Genomic DNA, 13,126 nt, shown 5'->3' with positions numbered 1-13,126 from the left:
CGTCATAATATCGTGCGATACTACAACATATCGCCGTGACGTCGGTGACGTCAGGCCACATATGCTTACGTCATGTGGTGTCAGGACACTGACACCGTAACGTCATCAATGGAGTTGCGTCCCGTCACGTGACGCCGTTACGTCACATCACCAATGAACTGACGTCAGCTAGGTCACGTGACGTGACATCATATTGTGAGTCGTGGTTGTCGCGCGATACCACGGTGTGACATGACGTCGAGTTATGTGACCCCTATTTCGCCGCTAAATTTTGTTGTATTTTTCTCGAAACATGAAATGAGGCAAACGAAACAGCTCGCGTTCACATTCTTTCGTCATCTTCAAACCTTCGAATCAAACAACTGCTTGCGTTTGAGAAACTTGCCCGGAAACCAAATTCCAAGACTTAACAGAAAGTATTTGGAGCATGCTTGGATGGGAGCAGACGAACAACGCATTGGAATTTCCGCGATCAATTTGGTTGCCCGCGGCGACGTAGCAGAAAGGCGACGATTCCACTTCTTTCTGAAGGCAATCTTATCTGCCCTACTTGTGTTTGCATTTGTTCCTGGGCGGGCAGCTGGGCGTATATGCCCTCTATATATTTATTTAGAGGGAAAGCTTATCAGCTTTCTCGAGCACGGAGCTCTGGGTTTTTCTTCTCTCTACCGACATCGCTTTTTCCGTGCTGCATTGTATGCGGAAACTTTGCTGCGGGTTGAGGTAACGGTCCGTTCGGTCCTTTTCTGCTCTTCTGTTCACTGCCGTTGGTTCAGCATAAACGAGAGTGCTGTCTACCCCGGATTAATCGAATTTCCGTGGTGCGACTTCGCGACCCTGAACTGCTGAAGTGAGTTCATCCTTGTCGTTTGATCCAGGTAAGGTGTACTACCCGACAATTCAGACGAACCATGCTCGCCGACATATTGAGGGGTCGATGGATGGATGGATAAATGAAGGAACCATTTGCATAGGGCGGCAGCTTGCGCCCCCTTGCCAGTGTTGTTAATTTGAATGGCAGATAACATTTTAATAGTACTATTTCTAAGCACTATGATTAGTGGCATAATGGTAGTGTCCGAACAGTAACAACCTTTTTCGTGGCCCCAGCGATCTTCAGCGGTAGCGCTTGTATGTTTTTATTTTATTGTTTGTACTGGTTTCTTTTGTATTTCGGATGCACGCAATCGGTGTTTTTTGATCGACCATCTGACGCTGCAAGAGTACTGGCGTGTGTTCAGCTTCCTTGACGCCAGTGTCTATGGGATATTTTCAAATCGCGTGATGCCGCAACAGCTGCGTTCTCCCCGACCACTTCGGACTTCTTATAGAAAAAACAAAAAAAGAAGACATCCAATTTTTTTTAAAGTTTTCGTGTGTTTGTTTTTTGCTTTAGTAGCAAATGTAGAATATTTGCTGGAATACTATAAAATTCAAGTACTAGTTCACGTGCAATACATATTTAGAGTGTCGGTCTTCCATTCAAGGTCTTTTTACGACACTTGGCTGATCCTCTTAAAAGCTTCCTATTTATTTTAGCGAGTTAACTCAAAGGGAAACTGAAAAAGTTATTGAAAAAAAAAAAAAAAACGAGTAGAGATGAATTTTAGCGTTTTTTTCCCCAGTGAATTTGAATATGACGAGTATTTGACACAGACGTATCAATATATGAAAACAAATTACTGGGGGTGACGTCATACTCAGAGGTTTCAGCTGCCTTGTGCGTGCCGCTTGTGAAAGAACGCGTGCAGAGCTTTCGACTGTTCGGGTAAGGCTTGCGGAAAGCGAGGAAATGTACGAACGCGACGGGAAGGAGGGGCTTCAGCGCCATCTTGAAAGCGCTGTCGTGGCTACTTGTTGCATCTGTCTGTAATATAATTTTAATATTCAAAATCCTAAAATCCAGAAAAAGAAAACACGATTTAAGTTTTTTTTTTGTTTTCCTCAAATACAAAACAGCTTCAGTTTCTCTTTCACCTGCGTTTTCTAAGGGGTTTCATATTATATGGACGTTGGCGCGCGCATCTTGCGTCGATATAAGGAGGCGAACTGTTGAAGTTTGATTTCCAATTTCGTGGTAAACGACTTTGGTCGGAGAAAGGGTACTGGAAGTCACATTTCTAGCTCAACGTCGTTAATTAGCATCACAGTAACCCTTTTGCCCTTTGCAGATCTCCTTATAAAAAAAAAAAAAAATTGCTTTGAAAAGAGTTTTGCCTTTATCTCGTCAACGTATGTAATACTCCAAGTTGGATCTCTTGATCTAAGCGAATTAGCCATTCTAGAACACTACGAATTGTCCGCGCATGCTCATACCGTTTTTTCTTTTTAATACAAATATATTTTTTCTGTGTTTTGTACGCTTTTTACGCAGATATGGGGGAGGGGAGGTTGAGCAGGAAAGAATAAGTGATAGGTTAACTCAACACCCCCCCCCTCTCCCCCTTAATTGTTCCGACTTTCGTTGAAACTTAGATAATTTCCGGTTGGAACTGGCAACACAGCCTGAGCTACTTTTGCTCCATTGGACTGCAGTCAGTCAAGAAAGTTGCAGCCGCACAGGAAGAGCCAACACCTATACTATACTCGTATTCGTCTCATCAACCGCAGTAGAAAAAGTCACCCTCCTGTGGGACCTTACTACTTTTGCCCCTTCAAGCGGTGATTTAAGATATATGTATAGATTCATCTTAGATTATCCTTACGTTATTGTATCAAGACGTCCACGTTTCCAATGCCTAAAGCGTCGTTTCTCCAATCAGCAATCAAATCTTGTAATAACTACTTTCGGCTGCGCAATGCGCAAAACGTTCTGCTGCCCACAGCGAGTATACATAACAAAGCCTTGGTGTTGAACTGTCGGCGCCGTCCGAGGAAAGCCAGCACGGGTTGAACACCATTGCGATGTCAGCGTTCGGCAGGGACTCGCGTTCCCTCGATACTTCTTTTTACAAGTAACGACAACCAATACAAATGACAAAGCACATTCTGCTAGAACAATATGGCGGCATTCAGTTCAGCTTCAGACCCCTGCTGTGCGCCGCCATTTGCTTCCTAAAACCTGCACCGTCACGCACTCGGCGCTTCAGAGAATGTCCCTACTTGTAGGAAGCTCTTACATATGGACTTTAGGCGAAACCAGTCGCGCACAGTAAGTGTGCCGCGATCTTGAACCTTTTTTTTTTTGTGTGTGTGTGTGCATGATTTGTTGATGGTTGGCCGGATCACACGGCACCATTTGCTTGCGTTGCCCCCAGAGCTTACGTATGCTTACGTCGAGAGTCGCGCCGAGAAATCCGCGCCTCGTACGAAGCGTGGCAGCCAACTCAAGGAGTGTATACCTTCGCGCACGGCATACGAAGCACGGATGTTCTGGTGACGCGTAACGTCACGTGACAAAGTCCAAGCAAAACGCACCCTGTGCGTTTTCAGTCTGATACGACCATTTCTTTACTTACGTTGTCGCGCTACGCTGGGGGAAAGAAACCCGTGGATTACGACCCAAAGGCAAAGAAACGGCGGGAGGGAATATTGCCAGCTGATAAAAAAATCGGAACCGTCGAGAAAAAAAAAAAAAACATTATCGGAAGGGAGAGGCTGTTCATCGAGGATCTACATCAACCTGCGGTCTGGGCAGGTCGCCAGAGGGCGTGCTCCTTAGATTACGTCATCCCCACGCAAGGCTTTAGACGTAATGTTGTATGGACTGGTTACACGTTTTGAGCGAAAACTAAATTGTCACTTTGTTCGTGAATTCATCGTCGCCCTCGTTTAGACGTTTTAAAGAAGGTTGAACAGTGCCAAATAGCGAGAAACTGCAGTAAGGTGTTCAGTTGGGGGGGTTAGTCCGAATTAAACATTGTTAAGTTGCTCACAAGAAAGGGGAGTAGCAAGTAGACGCTTGTCTATTGTCTACGCGTGTTTCTCTCCTCTGTTTTTTTTTTTTTTCTCTTTTTGTGCACATGTTTTACCATGTTTAAACTTTAGGAGCGCTGACTCTCAACTAAACGTTCGATGAAAAACATACCAGCAACACTCTTTGTTATGCTTTGCTTTACCGTGAGTTGTTTATTGTTGCTGGTATGTTTCCTTTTAATGTTGGGTTGAGTCGCCGCTTGTCCTGTTCATAGTTTATTCTCAATCCCTGTTCTTTGCGAGCTGTTGAACATTTCCTTTTTTTTTACTATGAACCAGCTCGCTCACATTTCCACCTTGATTTCATTCATTCCGTCATTCAATAATTCATCTTATTTTAGTTTTAGTATCTCACAATATTGTATGTCCAATCGGTGGTTGGACACATACCCAAAGGCTAGATTAAGGTCCAGTAAAAAAAAAAAAATAGATCTTTGAATGCGACAGACCATTTGTCCAACATAAAATTGAACTAACGTTACAAAGTAACAGTGTAAGAAATCTGCATTTTACTAATCCGTAACACGGGACGACATGTTTCTGATGTTGAGTCATCTCTACTTAGTCATCTGCTTTGAATCTCCCGTACATGCATCTGGGTTAGCGCGTGCGGCGCATCTACGTTCCCAGCAACCCCTGGACGCTGGGGAATTTCTCAAATGGTCTGTTTATATTATGTTACGCTCTTTGTTGAGTTGTAGATTGAAATGTTCTAAAAGGTCATTTTGTCCGGGCTTAAGAGAGGGGTTGCCCCAACACTGCGCAGAAGTCACTTTCCCTTTCTCAATACCGGAACTAATAACTTGGACCCGAAACACTGTCGGATCGTTTCGGCAGGCTTATGGGAATTTTCGAAAATTTTTGATTCTTCGAATAAATCAGTAGTTTTCAATTTCATCTCGACATTGAACATTGAGAGTGTTCGGAAGATGCTCGTAATGTTTGTTTTGTTCGTGGCCTGCTCGGACGGGCATGCTAGCCCCGTTGAGTGCGCTTCTCCTTGCGCACTCGTGGACTGGGGAGAAGCGACATCCGCGGAATAGACATTGCGTTATTGGTAGGATTCCGCGTTTCCGAATTTTAGTTCTCATGAAATTCGGAGGGTTGTTTTTCGGAGTTTACTTTTCACTGAAAATGAGGGGATTGACGGAGTTTATTTTTGGTAGATTCCTCATTCCCTGAAATTCAAAGTTTATTTTTCTGTGTTCCCAAATAATAAAAAAAAAAAAAAAGGGCGAGGTACACTTAAGCATTTCTTATGAGTTGTGAATGCGAAAGCATGCAGGCCGCTCGTCCGCTCCGTTTGTCGTCTGCTGCGTACTTTTCGTCGCCGGTCAGCGCGCGTTCTCCTCTGGGCACGCTGACCTTGGACGCTCCGTGTTAATGGAGTGCTGGTAGACACGCAGCGCCATGGGGTGAGCGCGGTCGTGAAAACTGACGAGCGCAGTGGCCAATGGGAGCCCCGTCCACGCGCGCCAGCCAATACCACCGAAGGAAACTAGGTGTCGTTTTCGCGCTTCAAAAGGATGACGTCAGTTCACTCCATGAGACAGTTAATGCTTTCGCATTAAAAAATGTCAGAGGACGTTTATGTTTGGCCATTAACAGTGGAACGCGATAGCGTTATCGAATCCTCGGCCCACTTGTGGCGCATCGCCTCTGCACGCCTAGCCATTTTCTCCGCCTTCTCGGCTCCAGTCTTACGTGGCCATCGCCGAGGAGGAGCAGACGTAGATGCGGCATCCGCACTCGTAGAAGACGACGACTCAGAAGAGCGCTCCGCACTGGTAGAAGGCACTGCAGTCCATCGCACGTGTTCTCTCCCAGTGGCCTGGCGGCGGCCCCGCGGCGGGGTACGCATTCTCCACAGACAAACGATGACTGCAGGATCGCAGCGCCACTGGGCGGACTCGGTGACGGACGAAAACTGTACGCTCCTCTAGACAGACAAGCCTATGTTAAGTTGGGCTAGTTGGTTGTTCATGACTGGAAGGAAGCGCCGAGAGACAGGGACAAAAGAAGTAGGTGACGACGACACGTGGCACTCTAAATTTCTCTAAATTTAGCGGGGCTTCTTTTGTCCCTGTCTTTCGGCGCTTACTTCCAGTCAAGCCTAGGTCATGTGGCTGTGACGTCCTGACACTATTGACCAATCAGGATTTTTCGGGTGACGGCAATTTTCTGGCACGGCACCGAGGCTGGCGATACACGAGCGCGTGAACGCTATCGGGTCATTCGCGTCACGCTGGCTCCCCTCCTCCTCCTCCATACCCTCCCCTCCTTTCACAGTTTCCCCGCTAAATTTAGCCGGAAAATTGACGCGACGTGACCTCAACACCAATTCAGTTTCCGCGCTAAATTTAGCGGGGAAAATAACGTCAAATGACTTCGTGTCACGGTCACCCATAAACAAATTCAGTTTCTGTGCTAGATTTAGCGGGAAAATTGACGTCACGTGACCTCAACACCGATTCAATTTTCCTCTAAATTTAGCGGGGCGGTTACGCCGACGGCGACGGCGAAAGCACTACACGCGGAAACGGGCGCCTAAAAGCTGCGCTCCAAAACTATGTTCATGATGTGCCCTTCACCAATCAGCATTTGCTTTAAAAAAATTTGGCAATCGCCCTACAAAAAAAAAAAAAAAAAAAAAAAAATGTCGACTTTTGGTTGTGACATTCTTGCTTGCGTTTCTGGTGCTTTTCAGGCCAACTAAATAGCTAGTTGCTCGTCCGAAGAACTCAAACGTGTTGCGCAATTACTAACGAGTACTCGCACACAAGTGAGAAAGCAAAGAAGGCATAGTTTTTTTGTCCGACAGGCCAACACACGAATCTTGAGATGGTATTAGCAGTGAAGTGCATGATAACGAATCATATATGCTTGGGCTAGGAAATCACTCGAACCGCTGCCTTTTACGCAGGTATCCGGAGGATGGAAAGAAATGGCCTAATGCTCAACCGCGCAAAACCTGAGTGATAACTCGATAAGCTTGTTATAAAACATCTGGGACACGCGTAGTCGTCGATTGCCTCGCTAAACGGGCATCCAACATAAGACCGCACGCAGACCATGCCGAATCATAGCCTCTTATATACTGACAAAGCCTGGCAGGTCGCGGCGAGACGCCGAAACACACTTCTCCCAAGCGAACTAGTGCGTTTCGGGTCCTCGCCGCTGCAAACGCTCTGCGCTGACGTCCAAGTTCACCGAGAAATGGCTCTTTGATCCTCTGTGCTACCAAATCCTCGCGCTCCAAATCTGCGACCGGGCACTCCATGGCCCGTCGTCGAACTGCCGGGCTTTGTGAGTATAGAGGAGGCTATGGCCGAATTCAGCTTGCTATGCGGGTAGAAAGTGAGGGAGAGGAGGAAACGAGAGCCCGCAAGGGCGTCAGAACGCCGAACTCTGACTAACATGATTAGAGGGTAGTCACAAAGCTAGCTGCTGTTTTCTCTACTCATTCTTCTAAAGGCCCGTTCACACTCTTGCGACCGAGTACGACTGAGAGAGACGAGATCTCTTACAACTTCTTAAATGTTTCTAGAATGAGGGAACACACTGACATTGTGGCGCCATCTATGCGGTGACCCTAGAACTGCATTTCACAAAAGCGAAGGTTTTGCGGGATTTCCGAGGTCAAATGTGCGTAATACCCATAGAAAGGCTCGTTTATAACATTGACAAAAGTTTTTCGAGCCAAAAAAGAAAGGATATTGCGCGAGAAATAAAAAAAAAAATATGGCGGACCGCCGAGTTTACACTGCTTCCCAATAGGTGGCGCCAGTGTGTTCTCTGGTTTAAGAAGTTTTAAGGAACCCAGGTTTAAGAGGTCGCAAGCAGTCGCAAGAGTGTGAACGGGCCATAAGGCGGAACGTTGGTCGCCGGTCTTCGGCGTTCGAACGCGTTCAAAGAGTGACAAAAGCATCTAGCTTTGCGTCTACCCGGTAATCATTCCAGTCGGAGCTCGGCGCTCTTATCTCCCCATCTCCCTCGGTTCCTACCCGCGTACTTACCTGTTTTCACGCTTCGGCGCCTCCAACTTAGCCACAAAGTGACGTGTTTGCGAGCAACACGCGACACTGTGGGTGGGTCACTCGAATTGCCACGAGGCTAATTTTTTTATGTTTTTTTCTTTTTGTGTGTGTGTGTTTTTCAGAGAGGCCGATGTGGGCCCTGGAGGATCGGCTGCGGTTTCGCTCGGGGTGAGTCCGCTGAATGGTAATAATACTAATACTACTAAACGATAGTAACACTTTTAATCGCGGCGAAAGAGGAAAGCACCTGGGCAACGATTCACGAATGAGCCGGGACACCTAGGCTCGTACGGATAGCATCGTGCCTTAAAGGTTGATTAAAATCGCAAGGCGTTTACAAATACAATTTGAAACAGTAAGCTCCAGCTGGACTGGCCACATATGTAGATGATTGATACTGTTCATACAGCTATAAAACGCAACTTCTGTAAAATTATGTAAAAAAAAGAAAAAGACTCCTGACCCATTTAATGTTTTTTTTTTTTTTTTTTTGTGCTCCTTATTCGGCTCCGTCAATTCTTAGTCTTGGCTGCGGACGGGCTTGTGGTCACAAACATGAAGTGTCGCGTTAAATACTCAAAAAAATACTAAATCCCCCTTTGAAAACGTATTTAAGAGTAGTATTTCAGTTAATTTAAGTACGAACTAACTTGAGTAGAGTACAGGCGCTTTGAAAAAAGTAATTTAATTACATTCGAAGATACTTCGGCAAGTCTTGCAAGCCGGTAATATAAGAATCAAAAAGACAGAAAGAGGGGCTCTATTTTTGGTTACGTCTCTGAAAATCACATTTAGCTGCGATCTTTATGTCCTTCAAGAAGCGCTTTAACTGCTGCCAATGGAAGTTTGTTACTCTGAAATATTTTTCTGGACATGCAACGTAATGCGTACCGAACTATTTTAGAACGTGCTTTAGTTTGATGGCAGGCTTGGCTGGTTACGCATTCCGAAAAAAAAAAATCTTAATGTTTTGCCGCGGTTGGGGGCACTCGACATCTAGTCCGGCATTGCCTGTCCATAACTGCCAAGCTAGAAGTTTATCGAGCAACTAGAATTGTTGATAAGTACGCGAGTGAACAATAAACGTGCACGCCCAGGAGGAACATCGATTCAAGGACTGTCAAACTGTCAAAAATAAAGAAAAAAAGAAAAGTTAAGAAGGAAACACGGGGGAGTGCCCACAAAACCGCTTTTAAAACCCCTCACCGCCCCCTCTGTCTACACCAGTTCAAACCATTCTTGACGCATTAAGCTCAAGATGGTCAAGATTCCAGAATCAGAATCCACTAATTCATAAACCATTCCACCTGGCGGAGTCATGTTTGTGCTCTTATTGTCCACTTTCGTTGTTACCTCATATGCCCACGCAAATAGATGTATGTGTATCCAGAAAATTTGTGTCTGAACTAAACTTTCAGAGTACCCAACAGCCAAAACGTCAAGTTCTGAAAGTAGGTGGAAAAGAAATCGGACGCGAAGTCGCGAATAGGTCTGTTTCCCTCGGCCAGAGGGCGCGAGCATGCCCGTAAGGTCAGAGCCGTATATTGGGAGAGTTTGGCCAATGGGTGGAGCAAAAGCCGCCGGCAGCGCCGAATTTTCCCCCCGCGGTTAGAGCGTAAGCTAAAAGTGTTACCCAGCGTTGACCAATCAGCAGACCGTGACGTCATAATACTCTCAACAACATTTAAAGCGTGAAATAAAAGCGTTCAATCTAGGCGTCTGGGTGACAATGGTGTCACTGGCAAATCAGCAGGAATTATCGCAACTACGCAGTTTGCTCCGGTTTGGAGCGCACGTTCGTTTATTCTACCGTTGAATGTGAATGTGATGAAAACCTTACATGCGCCAAGTTTCCAGTCACCCAGGAGTTATACCTTTCTACTCTAGCGACGCTAAAAGGGCTCAAATTAGTAGAGTCCTATTTTTAGAGGCTTACGACCACCGCTAGGGGCTGTTTCGCGGCTTGTGGTTGGCCACGAGATGCTCGCCTATTCAAACCATTGAATGGCCAAACTCTTCCAACACACGGCTCTGCGAAAGACGCGCCCATGTAATGCAGCTGCATCGAGCTTCACACGAGGGAGAAATCCCGGGGATTTCTCCCCGGCACTTGCGCATCACGAGATGAACACGCGAGGCTTTTGCACATCGCAAAGCCTGACGTTTTCGTCGTGGGAATCGCGTGCCGGGAGATATCCCCGGGATTTCTTCCTCGTATGAATGCACCTAAGCGCCAATGCACCGTTCGATCATCCACGAGCATCTCTTGTTTACAAGGGTGTCTCAGGATCTGTTCACGCGCTCTAAAAATGCGCCTTAAAAAAAAGAAAGAATAACATAAAGGTTTGAATAATTAAAAGAAAAATGCAGCTCGCGCTCTCCTGTCAAGACGATAAAAAAAATTATTTTCTTTTACCTTTTTATATTTGTTGTCGTTTATTTTTCTTTTTTTTATCTAGGCGTGTGCGAATAGTGGTTCGATTCGAATAGCACTGCGTCTCATTTATAGCATTTACAGCGCTAGGGGAAACGAAGAATACCTATTGGTTCTCTTTGCTGTGCTGGTGCTGGGAATGACGCTGCGCTATGGCGATTCGAACCATCGTTCGCACGCCCCTAATTTTATCCACCAATGACATTCTGCCAGCAACGTGAAAATGCGCAATGTCACGCTACCGAAACGCGCCTGACACATATTCCACCTTTCTCGCCAAATGCACTGGCCAAGCGTGAGAGCTACAACCTTATAGTCAACTCCTTTTTTTTTTGTTTCACTTGTTTGACCGGGTGCGTTACACGCGAAATGGGTTATATAGACAAGCGCATTTCGCGCGAAGAGCATGGTATTTTTTTTTTCAGTTCATTATGCTGTTAAATAGAGACATGTTCGCTCTGAAACCGTCACTCTCGGGCCAATAGGCTCAGCGAAGAATGCCGCTACTTTCAGGAAACATGACGCAATCTCTTATCTTTTAACCTTTACACGCGTTACGCTAAGGATATCGATAGCTGTTCTTGTAAAATTTTCTTTTAAATCAACTTGAAGACAAAAGCGGGCCCAAATTTGTTGTTGGTACTCCCTTATACTTTAAGTGTCCAGTTTATTGATTTCTCTTCATACAATGAGAGATGGAACAAGGAGATAAATCGGCAAAAACCGTTTGACAAAGCAACTTCCTGCCCCAGCAGAGAGTTTTTTTGTTGTTGTTGTTGTTTCAAATATTGCAACGATGAGCGGAAGAGGACGCAACGAGCCATCTGAACCAATCCAGCGTTGTGAACATCACGTGACTAGGCTCTTTGCACGTCGATGCGCTCCTTCCAAAGATCACATAACAAGTTATACGCAACGTTAGGTCGGCTTCGTCGCCTATTAACGTCCTCTGGGGCAGTATTGTACACGTTCCTAAAAAAATAAATAAAAAAGGAACATAAGGTCGTTGCACGGTCCTTCTAATTTTTGGAACGCATTGCCGTTACAAGTTCCATCTGTGGGAAATATACTCGTTCCCGTTAGAGTTGGAAGAATGGATCGTATCGTTACTTTTCCGTTACTTTTGTAGTTGGCTGATAACCATGATTAGTTAAGCCGAGGAAAGTTTTTTTTCTATCTATCTATCAACATACCAGTTTGAATGTCGTGATGGAAGGGCACCAGAAGGAGACAAGCGGAAGCAGCGGATTTGTTGATATATTCACCTTTAAAAATCTAATCTTTTAAGCATATTCACGTTTGTGGTGGGCGATTCAGACGAGCCAAATGTACCGTTACCCCATATTGCGCGAGTGTTTTACAGCAACCTCGCACGTTTAAATCTAACGAAGTCTCTTGTTCGAACTCAACAACAGTTGCTTCTCGATGTTGCTGTCCGCAAGACGAGCAATTAAAGAAGAGGGTAGGGCTTTTGGAAGGTCAGTCTTGAAAACTACTAGTCCTTCTTCGTGAAGGTTGGATTCGTTGTTTATTTTGAAGGTGGGGGACAAGAGGAAGTAGAATAAAGGTTAATTTTTGTGTTTCTTTAAGTGACCAATGTTCGGGGTACAAAGATGCTTTCGATATCTGGCAACTTGTTCTTTTGTTGTAACTGTAGGCCTCTTTGTGGAAGTTCAGTGGTGGCTTTAGTCAGCCTTAAATTTCTGGGTGTATGAGGAAGTGTGAAAGCAAAGAAAGTAGCTGAGTTTGAAACGTCCCCTTTTTGGTGTCCTTTCCTTCGACTAAAAGTTTTGCTTTTTATGCCGCAGTCTCGTGCACTGAAAAAAAGATCGATGTCGACTAGGTCTCCCGCACCCGACTGTTACCAAGCGAAGACCACACAGAATAAACCCTAATATAACTAACCAAAAAGTTAACGAGATCCTGCTCTTCGTAAAGATATTGTTTTTATACTTTTAAAATGTTCTTCTTACACATAAAATAAAAATTACCCTACTGGACGAAAAGAAGGAACTCCGTTCCTTTCTCCGTTCCAGTAAAAATGTAACGCGTTCCCGTTCCAGTTCCAGCGATGCAAAACGAAACGGCGGCTTTCCTTCGTTCCTCCTAAAAGGAACGCGTTTCCAGGAACGCCGTTCCGTACAACACTGCTCTGGGGTCAAACAAGTAAAATCAAAGCGAGTAGAGTACCTCATCGGGAGCGATTACTGCGCTCGAATCCACATCGACTTCATCCGCCACATTTTTACTCCAGACTCAAAACCCCTTCACCAAACTATACTTCATTTTCTTTCTATCGCAGCTGTGTGCGCAACCTTGCGGCAGATAAATGTGCGTGCTGCGAACCGCAAAGTGTGGAGTGCTTTCCGAGAACATTCGATGGAAGAAAAGGAATTACGTGTTTTTTTGTTGTTTTTTTTTTCCAAGAAAGGCAACCACAATCGATGATCCGAAAGACGCACCGCCGACTGTGGGGCGGGTGAGCATTTCGCGGCGACAGATCAATGTTTGCTGCTCCGCGATGCGATAACGACTTCTTCCGAAATTCCCGTTAGAAGCAAACGAAGGCTGCGTCCTTTATCCGGAAGCGGTCTGCCGTCCAGGACTGGTGCGCTTGAAGCGATCAAAGAGCGCTGTTCGTTCATCTCACAAGGAGCGAGATTCTTTATTTATTTATTAAAGCGTGAAATGCCTTTTAACACTGTCCCCCCTCCCCTTTTAAGAAACAAAACCGCAGATT

At 45.4% G+C, this 13,126-nt stretch overlaps 1 protein-coding gene across 5 annotated transcripts in view; it reads left to right on the top strand.

The window, feature by feature from the left end:
• Positions 1–13,126, top strand: part of LOC8031429 (ceramide phosphoethanolamine synthase) — a 125,872-nt gene that overhangs the window by 42,275 nt on the left and 70,471 nt on the right. For 2 of the 5 annotated variants that reach the window (XM_029988612.4, XM_040214151.3), the window contains one exon: positions 8,075–8,120. The exons of 1 other annotated variant lie outside the window; for it this stretch is intronic. The gene's annotated coding sequence lies outside the window, so the exon portion shown is untranslated. Of the gene's footprint in view, positions 1–627; positions 879–8,074; positions 8,121–13,126 lie in introns of those variants that run through there. 2 more of the 5 variants (XM_029988613.3, XM_040214152.3) reach the window with 2 other exon arrangements.

The sequence above is a fragment of the Ixodes scapularis genome, unplaced genomic scaffold, assembly GCF_016920785.2.
Source record: "Ixodes scapularis isolate PalLabHiFi unplaced genomic scaffold, ASM1692078v2 PGA_scaffold12__126_contigs__length_90152505, whole genome shotgun sequence".
In the NCBI taxonomy this organism is placed as follows: Eukaryota; Metazoa; Arthropoda; class Arachnida; order Ixodida; family Ixodidae; genus Ixodes; species Ixodes scapularis.
Note: the sequence above shows the minus strand (reverse complement) of the source record. Positions and strands in the feature narration are given on the sequence as shown.